Source organism: Cimex lectularius, unplaced genomic scaffold (genome assembly GCF_000648675.2).
Source record: "Cimex lectularius strain Harlan isolate CLEC.00 unplaced genomic scaffold, Clec_2.1 scaffold155, whole genome shotgun sequence".
Classification (NCBI taxonomy): domain Eukaryota; kingdom Metazoa; phylum Arthropoda; class Insecta; order Hemiptera; family Cimicidae; genus Cimex; species Cimex lectularius.
In genome coordinates this window covers 1,022,942-1,049,631 of record NW_019392710.1, presented here as the reverse complement: position 1 = coordinate 1,049,631, position 26,690 = coordinate 1,022,942, and the positions used below count along the sequence as shown (strand labels likewise).

Here is a 26,690-nt window from a genome sequence, read left to right as displayed (position 1 = left end):
AGAATAAAGTAAAGTAGTGAAACTAGAAAACCTTTGCCAGAGGTTGGGTTATTTGCCTCCTATAATATAATATTTATAAAAAGAGTTTTGTTATTATTTAATTTACATTTTTGTTTTATGTTGCTTATAGATGAGTTTGATCCAAATTTTTGTGATTAATAATTATCGTATGATGGTAAATATCTCCAGATTCCTGTTTAACTTTTTGGTTAAGCATTTAAATAGTGTTGTTAGCGCTAAACATCTATTTCGAAACATTAGTTATATGACATATGAAAGTTTTTATCGTGTAACATGAAAATCGTGCTCATTTAAAAATTGGCCATCAACGCCAAACAAGGAAAACACATTCGACATAACAATCTATTCGATAAGGTTTGTGAGTGTGTATTATATCCAAATTTAATCAATAAGCGCGACAAAGGTTGAAAGCATCTCCAATCACTACGTTTGCTTAATTCAATATCATTGAGAAACAATTTGAAAATATACCTAGCATTAAAATCGTCTAATAATCTCTGCGGTAACTGTGTACGAATGAAGTTGGAATGGAGTTGGGTTGTATTGTAGTAATTAAATGTTACCTGATTTAACGAATGGCCATGTTCGACCTAAAGAAAAACTTTACGTATAAAAATAAGATTACGAGTTAGAAGAATCTTGTTTCCTTGTAGCATTTGTATTACGGGCTAGGTTTAACCCTCCCGAATAACCGAAAGGAGCACACGAGTGAGCTATTAACTTGTCTAATTGTCTTGTAGCGGTCACAACTATAAATCAAGGCAACCCCACACAGTCGTCACTTCCAGGCAACCAATTTCGGCCACCACATCAGGCTTAAACTTTTGATGTTGACTTAAAATAAATAAATTAATCGTGAAAGGTAGTTAGTCTAAAGTCTTCCAGTTAAAAAGGATTTTCATCCTGATCCACTTTACACAAATTACGTTCGAAAAAAATATTACAATATTATAACAATACAACATTCTCTAAAAAGTGATTAAAATCTGCACAGTGGGACGGGTCTTCAACTCATAATTTAAAAAGAATTGAGGACGAAACAAAAACCAATAAACATATTTCCTCAATTAAAACTCAGTTAATTAGGCAAGAGTTGGGTAAAAACATAAAAGAACCTCAAACTTCAAAAGTGTCTTTTATATGTATTTTCTTTTTGTATCTTAAAAAATATTAACTTTTTCACCTCACTTTTTGTCAAATAGACGTAAAAATTTATTTTTAGGTTTGAATAAAAATTTAAGGTGAGGATTAATAAAGTTTATATGCAATATATTTAGACAATTTGTAATTCGTACTGTCTTTGGCGTATTTTATTCTCATTCTACTACACAAAAAGTTGATTGTAACTCGTAGATTCGTATAAAATATTAATCAAGTATCTGATTTTAGGCTTAGCTTTATCTGATTACTGATTGTTGATTAACATAGGCTCACATTTGCACAAGCATGTTCTTACATACAAGCTGCACAGAGTTGAGCCTACTACTTCTCGCAGTCCACCGGCAATTACATCTTTTATAATTTACAATAAATTACCGGTAGGTCTTGAGAATCACCCTCCCCGGGAGTTAGCAGTACGGGGTCAGACATCATCAGACACCAAGGTTGGGCCCTGGGTCTACCAACAACTGTCATTTCAGCCTCCATCGCATTCAGCTCCTAAATCCAAACTCACTCACTCTTAAATATATTCTTTCTTATTTACATACTATTTAACTCAGGATGGTGTGGTACTCGAAATTCCCCCATCATTCTCCATACCTATAACTAATCTAATTGAGGGTTGTTGGGGTACTCAATATTCCGCCATCTACCCTACAATAATGATAAGCATTCACGCTAATAAATACATAATAATAATAATGCTTTATTAAACTTAAGAAAAAAAGACAATTGTGATTACAAAGCATGAAGGACATGGATCTTGGATCCGTCTGCCACAGGTCGTTGGTAAAACAATCAGAAACGAAAAAATACACAATAAGTAAGATAATAATTATAGCCGAGGCAATAAATTGAAAGAAAAGAGAAATAACAACTGCTAAAAGGAGAAAGAATAGAAAAACAGGTTATACAATACAAATCAAAAATTAAACTCCTTAATTAACTCATATCTTTAGTTCCATGCATGCCTAGCGTAACGAATTAAGGGCCGCGAATTTGAGCCACTCAAAAACCGTAACAGGTCAACTCTGGGAAGAGTGAAACATCCGAAATGCAATAACCGAATCTCACCCAGGGATGATCACTCCGCCAAGAAGTGGGATACAATTTCAATAGAACGCGAATTACACAAAGAATATATTCCCAATTCCCCTCTAATCCAATGCAAACCATGAAATAGTAGACTTTATTACCGCCAAAGATGTTATTTTTGTGTATCTAGTATCAGGACTTTCACAATATAGGAGAAGTGAAGCTTGAGTCTATACACCAAAATTAAATCCATGTTGGTCTCCAAATATAATATATAGTTTGGAGTACCAGATGGCAAAAAAAAAAAAAAAAAAAAACAACACTTTTTCTACTGTTTGGAACTTCTGATATTCTCACATTTGACAGCCATAACAGAATTGCACGACTTATCGCCTTAAAAATATTAAACGACTTTAATAGGGATAGATTCTTGAAGTGTAAAGGCTGACCATGTGTTATTTAGACCTAATTTAGCCACTGACGCTTTCCAAGAGAAGTGCTTTGTCCAAGAGAGTCTCGGGGTAAATATGACTCCTAAATATTTGTATTCATTTACAATCTCGATGAGATTGCCCCTGAAAAAAAGCGATCCAGAGAACTCAATCTACCCCTCTCCTAAATACTATGATGTTGGACTTCTCTAAATTCACCTTAACTGTGAGGTTCCACTGTCTACAGTAATGATCAAATAGTTTGATATTTTTTTAAGCCAGTTGCACTATTCGATAGGATAACTATATCGTCAGCATACAGCAATATTTTAATTGTCGTATTACTTATACGATTTCCATATCCCAGGACATTTGGAAGGTCATGTAAAAAGAGAGCTTAACTTAAAAAACTAAGAAATACCCTCATTTCCACGCATACTCGCAGAAGCCACAGAGAATAAGGCGTTTAAAGTGTTGACCATCTTAGAGAAAAATCCTAAGTGACTGAGTTTTAACAACAATCCCCGATGACCATCAAAAGCAGCTCTCAAATCCACAAAGAAGCAATACGTCTTCTGCTTTGGTTTCAACAGTCTTAAATTGACTATGTTGGCCAAAACTGTCAGATTGTCACTAGTCGAAAACCCTTTTCTAAACCCCATTTGACCTTCAAGTAAATCCTTGGCATCAACATAAACTTATAACTTTCTAAGCAGTAGGCAAGAAAAAATCTTGGCCGTACCATTCAGACAAGAAATACCTCTGTATTTAGAGGGATCATTTCTATCCCCTTGCTTAAATAGAGGGAAAATAATCGATTTGCCAAATGAAGAACCATATTCATAAATATAGTTATAAAAGCAAAGGAGATTTTCTTAGAATTGACGTGGAGCATATTTAAAAAACTCATAAGGAATTCTATCTCGGCCCGCTGCCTTGTGATCTTTTAACTTCTTTTGTACCGTGAGTAGTTCCCCAAGTGTGAATGGTGCCTCTAGAGAACAGTTAAAAATCATAGGTTCTGCATAGAAATACTTTGTCAGGTTTTAACGGATTGAGAAGGAAACGGAAGTGCTGAACCCATGCATCCATAGATACCTCACCACAAATGAAAGTCTTTCCTTTAAAACTATTTATAAATTGCCAAAACTTCTTTGAAACTTTTACCTAATTGCTAATTGTGAGGCAGTGAACGAAGTATGCCTTGTTTTTCTTTTTACAGAGATTCTTATAAAAACCGCTCGCCCTCATATAACTTTGTCACACCATTTTTATGCTGAGCAACATTTTCCATATTTGGTAATGAAAATTAATTATAATGTATTAATAATAATAATCATAATAATTATAATATAATAATAATAACATAATAATAATATAATAATTAAATAATCAATGAAAATAATCCTTGGTTATTCATTTATCCATTGTCACCGATTAAGTTTGTTCGATATTTTCCGTGTACACCGTTTGATTTATTTAACATTATTGATATCTCAATTAATTAATCTAAAGTCTTGGTTGAGATGGAAAAGTCAGTGCCACGAGCGGTATTCGAACCTACGGCTAATAAGCCGCTGCTCTAATCACTTGAGCTATCTTGATTTCTATCCACTCAGACACCAACTCCGCATCTCAACCTACAACCTTTCGAATTTTCCCTCTTTTTGACGTTTTTCAATGGGGGCTCAATGGGAGAAAAGAATTGGATTCGAATCCTGCTTGTGACACAGATTCTTTCATCTTAACCAAGCCTGGTTTTAAAAGCCTGCTAGTCTAATTAAAAAGAATAATTAATTGAAATAATTAATATTGTCAATTATGACTTCTAAACATATATGGGTTATTAATATTGAGGGATGCATAGCTTTTCCTGTCTTACAAACAAAATTCCAAGGCTTTAGTTTAATGGTACAATAGTTTCTCAGAATATTTTTCATGATTCAGTCTTTACGTATACATTTATTTTTCCGGGTACTTTATTTTTTGTGTATATTGTGTATTCATTATATTTTAGTGTCACACTCTTGTTTTCGCGAATTTTTTCTTATTCTTTTCTTTATTTTGGTTGGCTACTTTTTTCACATCCATTACATATCTTGTGTATAATTCGGCATTGATTTCAGGGTCTTCAGATGCCATGAGAAGCATAAGGATTTCATCCAGGTGGTGTTATCCAGTTCCCTGTTCTTTTTTTCTTGTCGAATTTTCTTCTTCTATTTTTTTTTTTTTTTTTTTGAATTTTTCCAATAATTAATAGTCATTACAGCAATATCTATTAGGACGGGCTAAACCCGTATTATATTTGAGTTGCGCGTTAGGGTATCATAACGCCGTACGTTTTCAACATTTTAAACTACACAGTTGATTTAGAAGGTGGAAAAAATATTATTGATGACTGATAAGTTTACGAATTGTATTTGTAGTTTTATGTTACGATTTCTTTTCAACTATTAACATTTAGGACCCATCGAACGTCAAGTCTGTTAAAATCAATGACGAAAATGTGACTAGTATAGTTGGTTTGGTGTTTTCCTGGAACGCATGTAATCGGCCAATTTTTTTTTCTTTTTTGACGCCATTGAAGCATTTTTCCTTGAGTGGGTGTAAAAAAAGAAAGGGAAGAAGAACGAACGAGTAAAACTGAGTCCTTTGAGAGTAATGAGGGACCGGAACCTAGGTCTCTCAGTTTCCTCTTCCGGGACCCCGGTAGGATCCCGCCAACCCCTTTTTAATTTGTGCAAACGAGCATGGATCGTACCAGGGGCGCCGCGTGCATTGTCCAGGAGATGCCTTTGTCTATGAGGAGACAACAAAAACAGCCGCCCAAAGATAGGTGTGGGTGCGTCTGCACGCGGGCGTTTGTGTGTGTGTGTCTGTGTGTGTTTTGTGCTTTTTTCAAACATTTCATTTCAACCTGCACCGAATACGATTATAGGTTTTTCTTTTAAATTATTTTTGGTATAAAATATGTTAAAAATTCATTTAATATACATTTTCATATATGTACTTAGTTCGTTTTAATTTCATATAAAGCGTATTAACAACAACCCTTAAATGTATAAATTTGATACTATTTAGTGTAGTCTTGTATTAAACCCTCAAATGATGGTGGCCAATTTCCTCTCATGAGAAGTATTTTTCTTGGCAGATTACATTTGGCTTTATCGTGTGGAGGGCACTGGAACAATATACCCTCCCAACTTTATGATTCTCCAATTACGCAATCACATAGATCGTTGTCTATCACTTTAAGTCTTTACAGGTATTCTTTTTTTTCCGACGATTTGTTGTGTTGGGTGAGACCAAACTGTAACAATATCTAAGTTCTAGAATTTTTTAAATTTCTTTTATCTTTTTGTGCTCATTGATTCATTGCTCTATTCTAAGATCAATCGGTATTTCATTAGCCAATATGCAGGCTTCTTGGAATGAAATAGTCCTCAATCTCTTCAAAACTCATAGCAACATCAGGCTTTGTGCAGATAGAAATTTTTTCAAATTATTGCATTTTTGAGCGACTCTCCCCCTACTGAAGCACCAAATATCATGAACGGTAGTATCAGTTTATAAATTATTTTAGAGTTTATTATCTAGCCCCATTTTGATGAAGTGTGAAAGTTTATTTATTAGTTGAAGGTCTTTATTTGTCACATGCGACTGTACCAACAGAGTCGCGATCAAATCTACACCCAATTTCATTCACAATATTTAAACTATTTTTAGTCAATCCTTTATTTTCCTGAACATAATGGTGGAACAGTTCAAAAACTAAAGGAGTTAAGCAAAATTAATTAAACAAAACACCGCCATATCTTCAGGCTGAACATATTCAGGAATGTGGGAATAGAAGTATTTTCATATTTCCTCGAAATAATCAAACAAGACGATTTGCAACATTATTATTACTGAACCTTTGCTCTACCACCCCCCACCCTCACGCAAGCATTCCCCAGGGACTGCTCTCACAGCGATCATTGGGTATTCGCAAAAGCTTCCTCTGGAGAGTAAGTGGGAAATTTTCTTTTCATAATGAATTGTCAAATTGGCCAAAACAAGAGCCTTGTTGACAGCCTAGGTTATTTTCCTACTCATAGTTAGGGCGAGTGTATTAATTACGGATTCTCTTGTCATTAAGTACACGAATTTTGGATAAATTCTTTTTTGCAATGTGCTCCCTTGAAGTTTTCAACTTCCGAAGCCTAGAATTTTTCAGCATTCCATGTTTTTATTGTGTGTCTTTAGTCATGGCTCGTGAGTATTAAATTTAGTATAAGCTTCCTTCGATAAGTAAAATCGACTATTGCTATCAATAGGCAGCTGGAACGTAGGGACGCGCGTTTATAATTTAAAGAAGTTAAGCATTGCGCGGGCAATTTTTTAGCGATTAATTGTGACTATTTAATAACTTTTGTGTCAAAAATGCGTGGATAAACCACTTAAAGTCGATAGGAAGCCCTTGGCATTTGTTCTAGATGTAACAGAAGGAAAAGCAAAGTTGAGATCGAGTTTCTTTGTTCTGCACTTTACCAGAATGATCTCAAAATGGCCAAAACTCGGGGACTCTTCTTTAAAAGGAATAATCACAGAATTAAACCCGGTTCTCCCAACTCCCCGACCCCGTTCCAGAGCTCGCAGCTCCCCTCGCTTAATACATTTGGTTTTTCAAGCAGTAGAGTAAAACAAACATTCTCCCTTTATCGACTGCCCAGTTGAACGCTCTCGGATCCGTTTAATACGAGTTTTGCAACAAATTAAATTGTTCCGCCAGTTTTCTCAGACAATCGTCCACTCTTTCTCTTCTTGTTAATTAAAACGAAATATTGGGTTGTCCGGAAAATAATGCAGGATTTTGGTATTAAACAAAAAAAAAGAAACTAGTTACTTTAAAGCAATGTTCTTTAATCAAAATAATTTCCCATACTCTCAATACATTTCTCCCAACGTGTTGGTAACTTATTAATTCCGTCTGAGTAGAATTCAGAATTTTTAGAATTGATAAAGTCAATAAATGCATTTTCCANCAGATTATCCTTTCAGGATTATATAGAAAGGGATAAATAGGAAAAGGAAAGCTAAATTGTTGGACAATTAGACTATGTGAAAAATATTTGATGTGTGGAATGTAATGTAATGATATATGTATGTTATGTATATTGAATTTGATTAATGATTGGCGTAGCTGCGACTGAGTTTACATGTATCTGTTCTGTAATTGATGCTGTGTTTATCTCTGTTGATATAAATCATTTCTAAGAAATTAAGTTTATGTTCGTTTTGTTCTGTATGTAATATTTTTGGATTTTTGAAGTCGAAATTGTGTTGGTGTTCAAAATGGTGGGTAGCGTGTGCTGTAGGATTTTGCTTGGGTTTTTTCAATCATAGATATGTTGCTTTACTCTCTTATCCTAAAAAATATAAAAAATATATTTTGCATTGTATAAATTCACTTTTTTCCACATCCTAGATGTATTTGTTAAATGTAAACAATGTTTGTAAATCCCAGGCCCTGAAGATGATCTCTATAAAGATCGAAACAATAGATATGTTGCTTTACTCTCTTGTCCAGGTTTGGGATGTAAAACCGATGTAAGTTGCCGGACAGTTTAAATAAGATCAACTGTTTAAACTGTCCGGCAACTTAAATCAGTCTTACATCCCAATATCTGGACAAGAGAGTAAAGCAACATATCTATTGTTTCGATCTTTATAGAGATCATCTTCAGGGCCTGGGATTTACAAACATTGTTTACATTTAACAAATACATCTAGGATGTGGAAAAAAGTGAATTTATACAATGCAAAATATATTTTTTTATATATTCAATCAAAATAAAATATATATTGTTTCCTTATATTGCTAATTATGTAATATTTAGAAAAACAAAATCCGTACGTAAGCAATATTGATTTTTGTCCGTTTTCAACATACTGAAAAACCAAGATTTTTTTAATATTTTTACTGGCGATTTCTTATTGAAGGGAGAAGAAGAAAAGTGAACAAAATGCCGAATGGGCAGGATACATAGTTAAGTTCAATTAGAGAACCTCAGATGTCAATTGGCCGGTTGTAGGGTCTTTTTTAGTTAATGATGTTTTAACGACGAAACCGCAGCATTACGGGAAATGAGATGAGAAATCTGGTAAAACAAGTCCGAAATGTTTCGATTTTCTCTAGTACTGTAAAAAGAAGGGACAACGAAAATAACATCAGGCATAGCACACGGCTCGTGGTACTCTTCTTACCACACCTCAGAAAATGGCCACCTTCAATTCAACAATATGTGAATTGGACATTGGAAGATTGGGAAAGAGTTCTCTTTACAGACGAGGCGAAAATTGGCCTCAAATCTTCACATGGGCGTAATTTTATATGGAGACGCTCAGGTGGCATTTCAATGATAAGTCATTGATGTGTTTCCTTGGGCCACCGCACCGAATTGGTTGTTGTGCGAGATTTTTTAACAACCAAACCTATTGTTGGTAGCAAAATATGATTATACCTAAATACATTAACTTTAGTAAAAGGGTGGTGCGTTTATTTTGTCCATTAGCGTATTACAGTGCCAAAGATGTAAATTTTAGAAAGACATTCATTTCAAGAAAATAATGAAAAAGGGTTATTGTTTCAAAAGACGTGTTATTGAAGCCCGATTAAATCTCACAGCTATAACAGTAGCCTCACTTTTTCAATTGTGGATGTAACTGCTGTGTAAACGTACAATGTAATGTCTGTGCCATTCGCTTTTGGGTCTTGTATTCCAAAATATGGGAACCTGACGTAACTACCATAAATTCGACGCATCTAGATCAGAGTTACACCTGAGCTATGTGCGACCTGATTGATTGAAATTTTTAATCGTTATTATCGAACAGTTCCGTTCTTAAGGTACACTGGTGAGTCAATCAATGAAATATATTATTTTACCCTGTTTTAATGGTTGTATTTCTTCCCATTTTTTGTGATTTTATTCTCTAATACAAGTGCAAAATAATTCGCAAACAACAGCTAATGTACATGCATAATTATAAGAATTAGATAAAATGTTTAATAATAACGATTAACTAGGCGGCGGGTTTTTCAATACACCATAGTCGCAACTTACTCCTTCTCTCCTGTGGGGATGTGTAGCACCTCGATCAGTCAGTGGGGACGTTGAGGTTTCCTTTGCTTCTTTACAGAATTTACACACGATCTTGTTGAGGTCAATGTTTCTCAGATGTCCGTTAATTTTGCAGTTCCCATTTCAGGAATACTCTCACGATTCAGAGTTTCTTCCGTACATACATACATTCTGCAGCTTCTTTTGAAAACGCGCAATGAGCTTCATGGATTTTTCAGTTCAGTTCATGGTACTGCTTGGGTCTAGCGAGTGATTTCCTTCGTTTTCTCAGACTCAGGTACATCGGCTGCAGTGCCTGAGGAGCACAAACCCCGCTTTTTAGTATCCTTTCCTTCTTCAGACTCACTTTGTATTCTCTTTTAGACGAACTCTGATATTATTCCAGAAAGCCCAGTAGAGGGTGAAGAGCCCCGTATTAATATTGCCTCATTGATAGGACTGTATTGTGACGATCATTTGTTCGACCGCCTTACTATTAGGCCGATATTCTGACTCGAATATCTGCCCTAAGTGATACTCCTGTCACTGTTGTATTATCAAAGGTATAAAAGGTATAACACAAAATATAACTAAAATTAAACAAACTATTTATTCCAAAACTAAAATAAAATATAATTGGTTTCTTCCCGATAACAAAAATATAACAAACGTAAAACAAATCTATATACAGAATTGAGTGACAAACATAGATCCCGTCACCAAGATTGTGGCCTCCACTCAAACTTACTTGTATTAATACAATTATGATTTCTATTGATTTCCCTACGTCCCTCGCCCTTGGCTGCAGAAGTACACCTGAGCCCAAACCTCCCACGATCTTACCGGCGCTAGGTCGCCTCTTGATGGGAGGGGGCAATGGACAATGTGTGATAGTAGCGCTCAGTCACACTACCCACCCCTGAAGCTGGAACACTCCGTCAAGGGGTGTTTCTGTCGACATTGTTCATACAAGTTCCTTTACCAAGTGTAGGTAACGAGTTTCGAGGGGAAAGGCGCTAGAGAAACCAATATATTAAAGGTGACGTCCCTCTTCGTCCACCAATATGCTATAATGAACAAAGGAGCGAAATGAGCCATCAATGTATGCCACAACCTTGGTTTCATGACCCTATTTGTTAAAATTTTGAAATCTAACTATGTATATTTATTTTTATTTATTTATTTTTATATGAATAGCCTTAATGCACAATAACTTGATTGAGTACTGCAGATGTTTGCAATTTAAAAAAAATTAAAACACAAGTTAACCTGCTGGTAAATAAGCGCAGTAATTTTCTTATTACTTTCTTAGCTTGGAATATATTTATCTGTTTGTTATTTATTTATTTATTTTTTTTTTTTTTTGATCAGTAAAATTAATTTAAAATAAAACTTTATCTTCTGTTCAAATATTTGAACAAATTATTTTAGATTTAACAATTAAATTCATTTTATTCTTGTTTCGGTACTTAGACGTCGTGGCGTAGGATTATTATTACATATTTACACATTTCCTTATATTTAATGAACATCAAACATTTAATTTTATGCTTAAGAAATAAACAATAAATAAATCTTTTTTTTTTATTATTGAAAAAAAAAATTTAAATTCATTTTTTTTTTTTTTTTTTTTAAATCCATTTAAAATGTTTGTATTGTTTGTTGAGATATTTCGGTTGAACTCAGGTGATGCCAGACGAGCTTTGTTTACGCCAGGCCATAGCGTCTTATCAGAAGGCTCGGTCCAGTAGAGAGGTGTTTGCCTTGATAACATCAGATTAGTGAATTAGCGTCTACACTAAATGCTGATTCAAAATAAATGAAAAGAAATTAAAAAATAAAGATAATATGAATCGAAGAAATTAAAAAATGAGGTGTATTCCTGGCTGGCGAAGGTGATTGAAATTGCTAAAAACATTTTTTTTTTTTTTTTTTTTTTTTTTTTTTTTAAGTAGAGGCCGTAGTGTTAGTTTCCGACACCAGTGAACTATTGTTAGAATTAAGTTATTAATTACTTATTTATTTTTTATTATTTTAATATTATATTATTATTAGTTTATTTTATTATTAGGCTGTTTTGGTACAAATCGTTTTATTTGGGATACGTGAGCCTTTTTAATATCCGCAGGATTATTAACGTTTTGCAGAAGATATGTGACGTCTGATGATTTTTTTGTAATTTTATAAGGTCCGCTATATCTGTACGCAAGTTTTGCGGTAAACTGTTTTCCTTTGTCGGATAGATTGTAGGCTTTGAGAAGTACTGTTTCGCCTATGGAAAATTGAACATCCTTGTGTCGCCTGTCATAATAATGCTTAGATTTTAGTCTTGCCTTCTGGATGTTTTTTAAGGCTAATTCCCACAGTTCTGTGTTTGTTCTGTTAGGATCGTCATAATAAATATCCCATTCTAAGTTCAATGGTGTAACTAAATCTCGCCCAAGAAATAAGCGTCCGGGAGTTGTCTTTGACGAAGAGTGGTATGCCGAGTTTATTGCAAGCTGTAAATAATTCAGGCCTTCGGACCAATTTTTTTGATTTTCTCCGTAAAAGGCTACTAATGCTGTTTTCAAATCCCTGAGAACTCTTTCTGCTTTGCTGGGGTTGGGATAATGACGAATTAGATATTCGGGTTGTACCGCGTGCGTCATTAAAGATTCTCTATATATTTTGGAGCGAAATATAGATGCATTGTCCGACACGACCTTTCCCCAGAATCCAAAGCATGGAAATATTTTGGTATGTATGATATTAACGACTGTTTGAGCAGTTGCAGTCCTGGTTTGGGTAATAATCGTGTACCGCGAAAAATCGTCAACAGCGATAAAAATATATCTGTACCCGAAACTATTAGGTAGTGGGCCGGCGAAATCAATAAAAAGTTTTTCACAAGGTCGTTCTGAACTAAAGCTTGACATTTTCCCTTGCGGTAATGTTTGAGGAATTTTAGTACGTGCACATTGTAAACATTGATTGACCCGATCAATCACAAAGCGTTTCATCCCCTGAAAAAAGAAAAGGTCTCTAATTTTGTTAAGTGTCCTTGAAATTCCAAGGTGGCCACCAATTAATGAGGAATGATAATATTTAAATATTAGATCTTGAAGTGACTTAGGAACGACAGCTCTTAATCTATTTTTTTCTAGGACATAATATAACCTTGCATTTTTTAAAACATATTTTTCATGATTTTTGCCCTCTTTAATATTTTCAATTAATGTTTTAAGTTCTGGGTCTAGTTTTTGCTCCCTGTTGAAATCTTTGAAGCATTCGGGAATTGTATGTAAAATGTTTATTTCTGTCTTATTTTTGTTATCTACGTCCTCAACCGGATTACGTGATAAATAATCGGCAATTGTATTTTGTTTTCCATTTATGTGCTTAACTTTGTATCTAAACGACATTAAACGAATCGCAAACCGCGCATGTCGACCGCCCTGATGTTGCATGTTAATAACACTGGTAAGGGCCTTATGGTCTGTGTATAAATCGAATTCATCGTGTTCTAGAAAAACGCGGAACTTTTCAAGGGCAAAGATAATGGCTAGAGCTTCTAAGTCATAAGCTCCATAGTTTTCTTCGGCTTGTTTAAGCTTTCTCGAGGCGAACGCTATTGGCTTCCAAGCCCGATCGACCTCTTGTGCTAAACATGCCGAAACTCCGAGTTTACATCCATCGGTGAAAAGGCAGAATCTTTTGGTAAAGTCAGGGGTAGATAAAATAGGGGGAGTCGTTATTCTATGCCGCAAATTTTCCCATGCCTGTTGGCATTCTTGGGTCCAAATTAGTTGAGACTTCTTTTTTCTCAGTTCATTAAGAGGCTGAGCAATTTTCGCTAAGTCCGGTATAAAGCGAGAGAAAAAATTGATAGAGCCCATAAATTGGGCTACTCCACGAGGTGTCTTGGGTCTAGGTATTTCTAGGATAGCGCGAATGCGTTCTGGGTCGATAGATACCTCTTTATGTTTTATTTTGTGCCCTAAAAAGTTAATTTCGGACTGCGCAAGTTGTATTTTCTGAGGGTTAACGGTTAGCCCCGATTTCCTTAACCGATTAAAAAATACTGTTAAATGATTAATGTGCTCCTCGTAGCTGTTTGAATAAATAACTAAATCATCAAAATAAAAAAATAAAAATTTAAATATTAGATCACCGAAAATCTTTTCGAGTAACATGGACAAAACTTGTCCCCCTGTGGCTAAGCCGAAAGGTACCCGTCTAAAGGCATAAGTACCCCACGGGACTTGGAATGAAGTTAACCTTTGGGAATTTTCGCTAATAGGGATTTGGTTGTAGGCGCTATTTAAGTCAAAAACAGAGAAATATTTTCCGGAGCGTAAATGGATGATGGCCTCCTCTATAGTGGGGATTTGGTGAGCAATGTAATTCATTTTTGAATTAAGTTCTCTATAGTCGATGACAAGCCTGAAATTCTTTTGACCATCTCCTGTTGGTTTTTTTGGGACAAGGAAGCAGGGTGAAGTAAAATGTGACGTCACGGGTACAATAACTGAATCTTTCAGGAGTTGGTCGATCTTAGATTTAAGAATCTGGTACCGCTCGGGCCCTGAGCGGTAGCAGACCCTCGATTTGCGAGAATCCAAGACGACTCCTTCCTTCAGAGTGATATCGTATGTCATGACGTTCGTACAACCCAATTTAGGAGTGAGGATATCCGGATAAGATTCTTGAAAGAGTTTATAAACATTTTCGGGCCTCACCCTTGTGAATACGTTTACGTTTTGGTGGTCGGGTGGGGTGAGCGGGATTGTAATTAAAGGGTTAAATTTGAAGAAAACTTTTGCATTTGCCGGGTCTATGGACATATGAGTTTTTCCTAAAAAGTCTAAGCCTAGGATAATTTGTGATGGTAAATTAGGTACAATTAAGAGTTCATGATTCCATGAAAATTTGCCAACTTTTATGTGCGCGTTTACTTTATGGTTGATTCTAATTTTTTCGGAATTTCCTACAATTATTGACATTGAGCAGGGTGATTTTTTAATAAATTGTATGTGATTTAGAATTTTTAAAAATTGTGGTTGAATGCAAGATATACCCGCACCTGTATCTAAGAGAGCATTGACTCTATAATTATTTACTTTGACAAAAATATGATTGTAATAGATGCTTTTTTTACTTATGTTCATAATTGATTCATTTAATGTAGCATAGACCCGGTTTTCTAGTTTTTTGGTTCTTGAAAAGAGTGATTTTGTTCTTCCGTGCACGGATTATATTTATTTTTAGATCGGGGTTCAGTTTTGGGTTGAGAGTATGATTGTTGAGGTCGTGTCCGTGTAAATTGTTTATCAGGCGAATTATTTACGTAGTACGGCTTAGGAGCGTTATCACTTAAATGCCTATTTCTTTCAATTATTTTTGAATTGTCCTTGCTTTCTTGGATTGAAAACTGTGTACCTTGATTTTTATTTTTTCTAGTAACTTGTTATTGCACTGAGGGTTATTTTTCTTTGAACAATTGAGTCTTGAAATTTGTCTGAACAGTTGGAAAATGTTCCTTGTTTTGACCAGATCCATTCTTATTAAATTGAAATTTTGGGATTACATTATTTCCCCGGCTCCCCGGAGAAGGAGTTGCTGTATTTTGATTATATAGATTTGCCCGGAAATTTCTATAGCGGAAGTTACTGTAATTTGATCTTTGCCAGTCCGTCTTAACTGCTACTTCGAGCCGTTCTACTTGTAAAATTAAATTCTCTAATTCCTGCAAATTGTTTGGCTTTTCCATAAATTGAAAACGAGTTCGCGTGTTAAGGTTTACTCCCGATATAATAATATCCAAAATCTCGGATTCTGAGTAATTTCCTAGTATACTTGCAGATTTTCTTATGTCATAAACATAGTCCCTAAAAGATTCGTTATTCTTTTGTGGTCTCAAAACTTTACGGGATATTAAAAAGGTACGAGTACGGACATTAATTAATTGGGTAATTACATAATTTGAAACATATGGAAATTTTATTTCATTGTCGCCCGCACAACTTAAAATCTGCGTTAGGATTGAATTCGATTGGATTACTCCGATTCGCCGAAAGATTTCATTGAACCATTGCGCGTTATTGATATTTAAATCGTACATTTTTTCGATGAACGATATGATGGACCATGGATCGTTGGTTTTAAACTGTGGAACGTCGTTTATTAGGCTCTCGAGATATCTAGGGAACTTATGGTTGGAAACTGCTGAAGGCATGTGTACTGTGGCTTCGTCCTGTAGGGAATTATCTAAAGTGACGTTCTGATCGGGGGTACTTTCAAATTTGGGATCTGTGTTTTTTGGTAGTTTTTGTGTTTTTTTATTTAACTGTTGTTTTATTGCTTCGTTTTGTTCTTGCAGCGATTTTATTAACTCTAGAGCCTGGTTTAATTGTCTCGTCAAGTCGGCTATTTGTTTGTGTGATGAGTTACCTTTGCAATTATTACATTTCCAAGAGTCGCGCCTGGCCATTGACATTTTTATCCATGCCTCCCTCTTTCCAATGTTATCACATGCAAAATGAAACATATCTTTACAAACCGAACAGATAGAAGAATCATCCGCAATGGCTGGTATTGCACATGCTTTACATAAATTAGCATTTACATCATGGGTTTGGGGGAGTGGATCTTGAGTTTGTATATTTGATGTCATTTTGCAAATTATTTTAATTTTAGAATCGGTTGCTTTTGTTTATTCTACAGAGGATTAACTGATAGGCGTTCAACAGGCGCCGCTCCGGTTAATTCCTTCTTAAACATTTCAATTTCTGTATTCGAAAATAAATTTACGTGGATTTAAAGGATAGGAATAATAAAATTAACGAAATTAAAAGTTATTAAAGTTGGCGCATGCAGTAGGCAAAATGATAAAAACAAAATAACAATAACAGTAGGAACATAGGAAAATACAAATTATTTTTTTTATTAATTTATCCTTAAACCAGAGTTCGCAGATCGCAACTATTAGTAGGTGTATTACTGAAAATGATATCTCTGCTACCATGTGTGACGATCATTTGTTCGACCGCCTTACTATTAGGCCGATATTCTGACTCGAATATCTGCCCTAAGTGATACTCCTGTCACTGTTGTATTATCAAAGGTATAAAAGGTATAACACAAAATATAACTAAAATTAAACAAACTATTTATTCCAAAACTAAAATAAAATATAATTGGTTTCTTCCCGATAACAAAAATATAACAAACGTAAAACAAATCTATATACAGAATTGAGTGACAAACATAGATCCCGTCACCAAGATTGTGGCCTCCACTCAAACTTACTTGTATTAATACAATTATGATTTCTATTGATTTCCCTACGTCCCTCGCCCTTGGCTGCAGAAGTACACCTGAGCCCAAACCTCCCACGATCTTACCGGCGCTAGGTCGCCTCTTGATGGGAGGGGGCAATGGACAATGTGTGATAGTAGCGCTCAGTCACAGTATAATACTCAATAAAAGTGCTATACATACTTAAGACTTGGGGGCGTCGGTGGCCGCAATGGTTTAGGCGTTGACACGGCGCTCATCACTGTAAGGTAAAGGTCCCGGGTTCGAATCCAGCGGCCCTGCATTCGAACCCGACATACATACAAATGGGCTTCTTTTTTTTTTTCTTTTTTTTTTTCAAAAACACCGGCATCCTGAGTGTTTATATGACCTCTGCTGTTGCGAACCCTCGTAAAAAAATAATACTACGAAATTAATTCATAACTTGTATGCTTTAATGTTTTACCAAATCTCGGAAAAAATGAACGGAAAAATGTTAAAGGAATAATCGATCATCGGTCAAAATATAAAACTATACTCGGGCAATCCCATACCACTGTAATGCAAGAATGGAAAGAATGAAGCTTCTTGTTTGAGTTTTAGTCGACTTAAGTTGACTTTACTTTGTTATCAATGATTTCGTTCTATTTATCCTGTTACTAAAGATTTTAAGGTTACAATTTATTTCTCAGCATAAAATTTAGATTCGGATATGGTTGGTAGACTAACGTTTCGGATAATGTCTCATAAAAGGTATAATAAATTGTTTGTGTGTTGTTTTGACTGTAAGACCAGTCCAGACCAACAAACAGGAAAGGATTGTATGGGAATGGCGCAGCTGGTTCTACTTACACTTGAGCCAGACAGAGGGCGTTTAATTAAAAACTTGTCCTTATCCCCGGTTGTTACAGTTGGGATGGAAAGGAGGGCAGAATGTTGGGAGCCTTCGTACTGTTGGTATATTCTATTTACATTTAGCTCGGGCCCGTTTCCGGAGCGGGAGACCTCGTCTTCCTCCGGCAATTAGCAATAATTCTCCACAAATCCTTCTCAACTCCAAGATTTCTTCAACGGAATTCATTCTGCAAGGATCTCGCACAAACCGATTCAAATGAGCACCGATCATTCTTCAACTAGGCCACTTAATAAATATAAGAGTTAGAAGAGATTCGATTTAAATCATTTCGAGCCATGAGTTTGAGGTCCTCTTTTTACGTTCGTTCTGTTTTCTTTTTACTTGCTTTATTTTTAATTCTTGCGGATTTCCTTTCCTGAACCGTCATACCACCGCCTTAATTTATTTCTTAATTACTCGCATTCTTCAATCGTAGAGTTTGGACTATAACGACATGGTGTAACATATTTCTTCCTAATTATGCATACACGTTCCTCACACCTCTGACCTTTTGGTCTCTTCATAATGGTAAAGGCTTTGATAAGTTTTGAAATGAAACAACAATTTATGTATGTTCCTTTCTCAATATACTGAAACGTTTTTAAAAATTGTAGTTTATACTATAAAAAGAAAAACAGAAAATTCAGTCTTATAATTTTTCATTCATCCCTTCACAAAGCATCACCTTGTTTTAACTCCAAAATTTAAAAAAGTGGCTTAGTTAAGGTTATCTCATACATCGATAGTCAATATTTATTAACAATTTTTATAAATCTTTAAAGTAATTGTAATGTTAACTTAAATTTCTTAAGAGTACGTAATATTATTTAAATTTGTAAATTGAATTTACTTTAAATTTTAATAATAATGATGTTGATAAGAATCATCATCATCTTTTTGCAGCGAGTCATTCATTCTTCGTTAATAAGGTCAATTTAAGTTATAATTAATGAGTAATCTATATCGAATATAAGTTCGTTCAACTACGAGATTAAATGAATCCTCGGTGTGCGAGTATTCTTGAAAAAAACAAATATTTCCTAAGTATGTTCTGTTCATTTCAGGGATTCGAACCCGGGACCTTTAGCTTACAGTGCTGGGTTGTCGTGACAACGCTGTAATCGTTGCGTCCACCTATGTGGACTCCCTTAATTTCAAAGATGAATCTAATGTAGCTTTGTTTTCAATAAATGTGATGATAATATTAATAACTTGATAGTCACTGTATTGCAGGAGGTGAGCTAATGGTGACACTCCCGCCCAATGAATCAACGTTAGCAGATGTATGAGCTGTCGCCTCAAACGGTCGAGACGTGGAAAATTAATAATAATAATAATCTGATGAAATATTGATAAGAAATAGTGAAATTGTCAATAAAATATAACAATATTCTCTGTTTTATAATATAATCAGAAAAAAAAAAAACTTTTTTTTAAAGAGATATTGAAGGGAGTATTACGAATTTGTCTTAGCATTCTGCATCGGAAAGACCAGTTGACTCCCGAACTTTAGAACTTAGGTGTAATGAAAGTTTTGTAAATATGTACTAATTTTGTACGTTAAATTCGACTTTCGTCTTGTCTCACAGTTCCCAAATCTCTTGTCGGTTACCACAGTCCGAAGTAGCATGCAGTCGAGGTATGATCGATCTTTGTGTTAATCCTTTTAGCTCTGTTTGGTCCTGTTAGATCGAGAAAAATGTTGACGTAGACTTGTAAGAATCGGCTCGTTAACATCGCTCGATCTAACAGGCCACGGCCAATGTTAGATGTTAGGTCGAAAATGTAGTCGCATTGCCTCCGTTAGGGCGTAGGTAACCAACATGGCAGCCATGAATTTAACAGCTGTTTTTTGTTTACACGTATTTTTATTTTTAAATACACATTAATTACATCTGGCCAATACATTTCTTTTGTTGATTTCTGACCTGTCATTATACTCCCATTCACAGTAGATACATCTCCTATCCTACAAAATTGTAGGCTGTTAGACGTTAGGATACAAGTTAGGTATGTCGGCAAGACTTGAAGCGTGTCATTGTTAGTACTTATCGAGTGCATATATAGCATTTTGAATGAAAGGGTTGATTAATTTTCCCTTTTTATTAACTTCTGGCATCTGACAATTTAACACAAAACAAAACCAAAACGCCACGTTCAGTATTGCGGAACAATTAACGTTTAAAATGCTAAGATAAGAAGGGGGCATCAGTTTACGATCTTACTGAACATTTCTCTATTCGAATTAACACGGGTTAACATCTTACAAACATCGTGAATACAGTCGTTGTAAGGATTGCATTCATACGTAAAGGAGGCAAACCGATCATCTTAATATAAATTGTGACCTATGCAAACTTGTCTTCATTTCCGAGATCCAGATTTTATGTGAATAAATGAGAGTTTTATAGAATAAAAGTATGAAATCTATTTTAACTTTGCAATGAAACTATTCATTTTTAATTCTTTCATGGAGATACAGTAGTATAAACTTGGAGTAATACGAAAGAAAATGCACACAACGATTTACAAAATTAAACCTAATATTTGAATTAAACAACATCTATTCCAACTCTTCGGAAAATACCATGTTCTTCTTCATGTTTTCTCACGCGTGAGCGTCTATTAGTTTATACCGAAGATTTTTCCTCAAATAATTTGTATATTTTAAGTTCTTTCAAAGTGTCTACCTTATACTGGATTGCTTTGAGTTTGAGGCACCGGTCTGGAAATGACAAATGGCGCTACTTTTGAATCATCAACAGGTCCGAGCTTTTGTGGCCAGTTCATATTTCTAGGGACTTGCCTACAGGTGGTTCCCCAAGAAACCCAATACTCCGTCTACTAACCTTTCCCGTCTTGTGGCACCCGCTTGTGGATTAAACGGATTCCCACTAACTTTATGGCAATCTACAACAATTTTGCTTAAGTACACCTGATCATTTAATACGTTCAATAAACATATTTGTAACATTCATATTTTTCAACTATAATATACTTTAAAAAAATAAACAGGCACTCGTATTTTGTTGTTTATTTCAAACAATATATATTTGTATCACTATATTTATTACAACATTCTTGTTTTTATGTAAACCAAATTAAACGAGATCAGAAATTCATGATTTTAATATAAATGTCTTAATGATGATGGTTTGAAAGAAAATTCACCATACACCAGAGTGATAGAGTCAATTTACCTAATAATTTATTGCCTGATTTTGCCCATATTAAAGAATTAAGAGCATAATTTGGTAATAAATTGTTAGTTAAATTTTAATCTACCACTACATTTTTGCCGGTGAATTTTCTTTCAAACATCATAACATACGTATGTTGTAATTAATATAACGATAAAAATGCAAACAATTTGAAATAAACAAAATACGTACGGTGTATGGTTTTTTGTCTTTCAGTATATATAATACAACTTATATACCAAATACAAATTTAAAAATTGTAATAAAGTTGTTCACAAAATTGTTGGTAGGTTTAATATCAGAATGATAACAGATTTGTTCGAACTTTCACCCCCAAGAGTTGTCACTCCCCGATATGCTGACCCTACACAATTAGGGTATACTTCTTAACCCAGATGCCCAGGAGATCGTCGCTTCCCTACCAACGGGGCCATCAACAACTAGATCATTTCAGCCCCAAAACAGTGCAAACTATAATCTAGTCTAGTAACTACTTAACCGGATAAATCAATCGCACAAATAATTTCATTCATACTGATTAACCTACTCACAGCATTACTAATATAATTTAAATTATGGTCGATGGGGCACTTTAATAAACATTCCGCCATCGACTCTAAACACACACAATGTTGGAGACGCTATATTTCACCATAACCCCTCATCACCTACACTAATAAATACACTCATTCAAACAAAACACTTAATGACAAGGCATATAGACTATAACTATTTACAATTATAAAAAAAACCACGTTCTCTAAACAGATTTATTAATAACGAGTTTTCTGTTTTTAGGTAAAGGATTATATGTATAATTTCTCTACCGTCTTGACATTCATAACACTCATCATGAAATAGCAGAATAAATGTTGAAAAGAAATGAAATCGTAGAAAATTCTACAATTATACATTACGTTTAAATTTAATTTACATTTAAGCTACATTTAATAAAAATATGACCACACAGATTTAATTTTAATAATAATCAAGTTAACGTTTTCTATGATGTTTGTAAAAGTTCGGTATAGAAAAGGCGAAATATCGGTCCGTTGAATTTTTGGTTCTAATGGAAATTAAACATAACGGGTTATAAAAATCATTCAAATAAAACTTAAAGGCAGGTTGATTGAAACAGTCTGTTCCATCAAAGTCTAACAGAATGGAGGCTTTGCCCAATTCTTATTAAAACAACAACAAAATTTAGGACTAATGGTACTATATGTTGCTATATTACATCGGTTAAAAATAAAGTGTCTTTATATATGTTTGATCTATCAGAAGAGTTTTAACTTCTCGTCATCTTCAGTGGTGGGTCTGGGTGATTTCCTTTTAGTCTATTGATTCGGCCACAAGTTTATTATTCATATATGTGATTATATTATTTATGTATTTATCTATTTATGTTTGCTTATAGATGCTTATTGGATAATCCAGATATTGCTTTTCGGTTAAATAGCAACTAACAGGCTTATGCTAAGTAATCCCATCTACAAGCCCTTTGTATTGTCGGAATGAGATTCCTTCCACCTGGCACGTCTTGTTAGGAAACATGTTAAATCGCTTTTTAACTCGTGGAGAAGTCTTAGCGCGGATAACCCGTCGGGCGCTCAGGTGGCTCTTCCTGATTAGTTTCACAACACATCCTACCCCGACACTCGTCTTCCTTATTTCCAATCTCCTCTAACGCACTCACTTAACCCATTCAATTCTAGCAACAACGTATTCCAATAATTAAATGCGTGGACGTTCTCCTAGTCGGGGAATAAATTCATTTATACTTATTTAATAAAAAAAAATCAACTGTTAAACATTTGAATCCATTTAAACTAGAAAGCCTTTTTGAAATTATAATTTTAATTAATTGATTAATTAATTAAAATATAAATAGCGTGCCGGATGTTTGCACAAAGGCAGATTTATATTTTCCAATTACCATAACATTATGATCCGGCGAGGTAAGACATAATAGTCGAGTGTCCAAAGGATTGGCAGACCTCGGCAATAACATGCTTATACCTTGGCGACCGGCCAACCGACAACCCTGAGAGGTAGAACAGCGAGAAAATCCGAGTTTATTTGTCCACTTTCAATGGAGAAGGAACATAAAAAATAAATTACTTCCTCTCACCCCAAATGTCAAAACCAAATGGTTGGTTATGTTAATCCTATTTTTTTCTCGCTCTCGACCTCGTATCGGTCGCCTCCTGTCCAACCTCGGCATTCTCTCTTTTGTCAGGATAAAGATATTTTTTCTCATTTTTACGAGTAACAACGTATGTGCAAAGTATTTCATTAGAAAAAAATTAATGCCAACTCACTACCAATTTTAATTCTACAATGAAATAAATCCAAAACATAAATACTTATAAAATAATCAAATACTACAAAACATCAGAATACTTTAATTAAATAATTTCAACTATTAATTTAAAAAGTGAGGAATAGGTGTGCAATTGTAATATGATTTTTTTACACTTAAGTCTCTAAAGTCTTTAGAGCCGCTAAATGCATAACCAAATAATAACGCTTCATTCATTGATTGATGATAAGTAAAAACCAGCACCACGCCTCTTGTAGTAAAAACTTCATGAATTAAACCTTAAGATATTCTAGCTTGTTACACATAGCCAGAATAGTAGAAGACATAACGCTAGCGTTTAACTTACGAAAGCATACTGGTATGTTTTTGATAGGGACGGCCTATCGCACTGTTTGGCATGATCAGTAGGATGACGGAGTATAGAGTTTCCTTTCGATCCTTTCCCAACCGAGAGACAATGTTGCCGGTGTTCCTCCAGGCTCTATCCTTGGACCCATTCTGTTCCTCCTATATTTTAACAAAATCCCTCGCCCCACGAATGTAAAATTGGCACTCTACGCTGACGATATCGGTCTTTATTCCTGTTCTTTGAGGTTAAGCAATATATCGACCAGATTAGACAACGCAATGCGCTACACGAGAAGTTTCTGCAACCATTAGAAAATTAAAATTAATCGATGCAATACTTTTCAAGCGTAGATCGTTGCTTCATAAAAAGATTCGATTTGAAACTGTCGTTCAAATATCTCAATATCTTGGGGTGATATTGGAATGTAAACTCACTTTCACTCCCCATATCCAGTGATAAAGTGAACAAGGGCAAAGGGTCTACCCGCGTACTTTGCCTTCTGCTACGTCGCCTGCCAATAAGCTTCGTTTGTACAAAGTAGTGGTCAGACTGATGCTTCTGTACGCGTGCCCTCCTGGGCGGCAGCATATGCTGCAGGTTGAGCAGAAGTTTTTGAGGCTTGCGTCAGACTGGCCATCATTACAAACGCATATCGGAACTGCACAATGCGACAAACACGTTGATGGTGGTGGGAATACATCAGAGATGCAACCTTTAAATTTTTTAAGCAATGCGAACTTGTACCAGTACAATCTGCTGTCTAATAGGCATTGCTTGGACGAACGACTAGTACTTTCACAGGAGAATAAAGAACGCTCTGAACCAACCAAACGGAAATTTGGTCATGATAGCTGGGGTTTTTAATCTAATATTTTTCCCTCAATAGATAATATTGTAAATAATAAAAATTTCGTTTTATCCCTACCAACTGGAGGCAATTTCACTAAAGAGAAACTCCACTAAACCATTGTACATAATGCATTAAAATTTCTGTTCTGTTCCAGTTTAGATTTAGACAATGCAATAGATTAACCGATGGTTAGTTTTACAGTAGCATAATAAACTTTCCGACTTGAGAGAATGTTAAGCCGAATTAATTGCCGCCGTAGTTGACTGCAGTTATCATCAAACTTTCTTCGAGTTGAGCTTAGATCTATCTAACAGCTAGAGAGAGGATGAAAGGGATGGAGAGTAAGTGAGAGTGTTGGGGGAGGGGAGGGAGTAAGAGAGAGATGACATTAGGATTCAGATAGCGTTTATGTGTACCTGAATTGTGTAAACGGAAATCTTTTCATCGCGCAAACAATTCTAGATTGTTTAAAGCCGCATAATATGTACGTAATACGTCTACAATGGGATAGAATTAGTGATAACAGTATTTAAAATATTATAAAATGTACAACTACTCATTTATAACAAAAAGTATTGGTAACAAAGTATTTTAGGTCAAGTAATAAATGCATTAAAAAAAATTAAATCTTGCAGATTGAATTAAACTTACATATTCTAAGGCAAATCTGTTATCTAAAAAAATATATTCATTTGGAGGTATTTTTATTGATCTGAAAGAAATTCGTTTTGCCAAGTTAAAACATTATATTTTAATATTTTTCTAATCAATTAAAAAGGAGCAAGACATACACGCGTTAAACCAGAAAATCTTAGAAAGTTGTTTAATGGGATTTGAGTGGGATTCATTTGTTCAAGAGACGGGTTTATTAAAGTTTTAATAGGTAGGACTTCGGAAGCAGAAGAGTTCTAGCAATAAAAACTTTGTTCGTGGGTTTCTCTATCAATCTGGGTTCGCTTCGGCTCAAACGAATTAGCCGTGAATGTCGAGTTTGAGTAATCGGCTAAATCAGTCAAGCCGCTACATTTAGGAAGCTACATTTTTCACAGTTACTTCTTCTACCTGCAGACTACCGAATCAGAGGCAACAACAATTCAGTAATCACGAAAATAAATTGGGGGCACTAATAAATGAGAGATTAATAAATTAGACACGTATTTTTTTTAACTAAACCAATAGTACCACTAGTAACTTTGCCTCATACCACAATTTATAAAAAAATCTTAATCTCGTGAAATTAATTTTCCTCTCACACGCTACATATTTTAATATTGTTTACTTCTCCAATTGACCGTCATTAAAATCATATATGATCGCTTCAAACAATATATGAAAATAAAATTCGAACGTCGTAGTATAATATTGTCCTTCTTCGTCTGTTCTAACCAGATGAAACTTTAAATAACAAACATAATATACATATATAAGAGTAAATAAATGAAAAAATCGTTTGACCTTATACATTTTATCCGGCCATTCAAGTGTCAAAACGTTTAAGCGAAATACTCGTAGCCTTAAATTGCATCTGAAATTAAATCAAAAGCGTAAACACATTGTACCTACCATCTAGGTCATTTATTGATTTCATCCTACTAGTTTCGGCGGTTTTTAAACTGGCATTAGGCTGGTAGTCCGGGGTCGGATTTCAAACAGATATATTATGGTGAAACAAGTTGCGATAATAACTCATTATAGGCAAAATTATGTTAAAAGAGTTGTTAGTTTAATTTGAATATATCACTAAATGATTTTCTGGTGTTTTAGGTAAATTCTTTCAAACAATCATAATTAAATAGTTTTACCCAAATAGTACCATAAGTATCAAATACGAAGAAAATTTTAGAATTATTTCAGCACACAGCGCATGCAGTTTTAACATGGTCTGAATCAACTACCATATCTCACACTCTCCGAAATTTTTAAATCAATATCGTTTTTTAGCGTTCAGCGTTCACTCATATACAACGATGAAGAATTCGGTTTTCCTGGTTTTCCTGTACCACCCTTTACACAAACTATACATCCAATCTAATTGAGAGTCAAC

At 34.7% G+C, this 26,690-nt stretch overlaps 1 protein-coding gene across 2 annotated transcripts in view; it reads left to right on the top strand.

Annotated features, from left to right (window-relative positions):
* LOC106668828 (lachesin-like) overlaps positions 1-26,690 on the top strand; it is a 179,274-nt gene that overhangs the window by 67,650 nt on the left and 84,934 nt on the right. The window contains exon 1 of one of the 2 annotated variants that reach the window (XM_024226354.1): positions 17,229-17,298. The exons of the other annotated variant lie outside the window; for it this stretch is intronic. The gene's annotated coding sequence lies outside the window, so the exon portion shown is untranslated. Of the gene's footprint in view, positions 1-17,228; positions 17,299-26,690 lie in introns of those variants that run through there. 2 annotated transcript variants of the gene reach the window in all.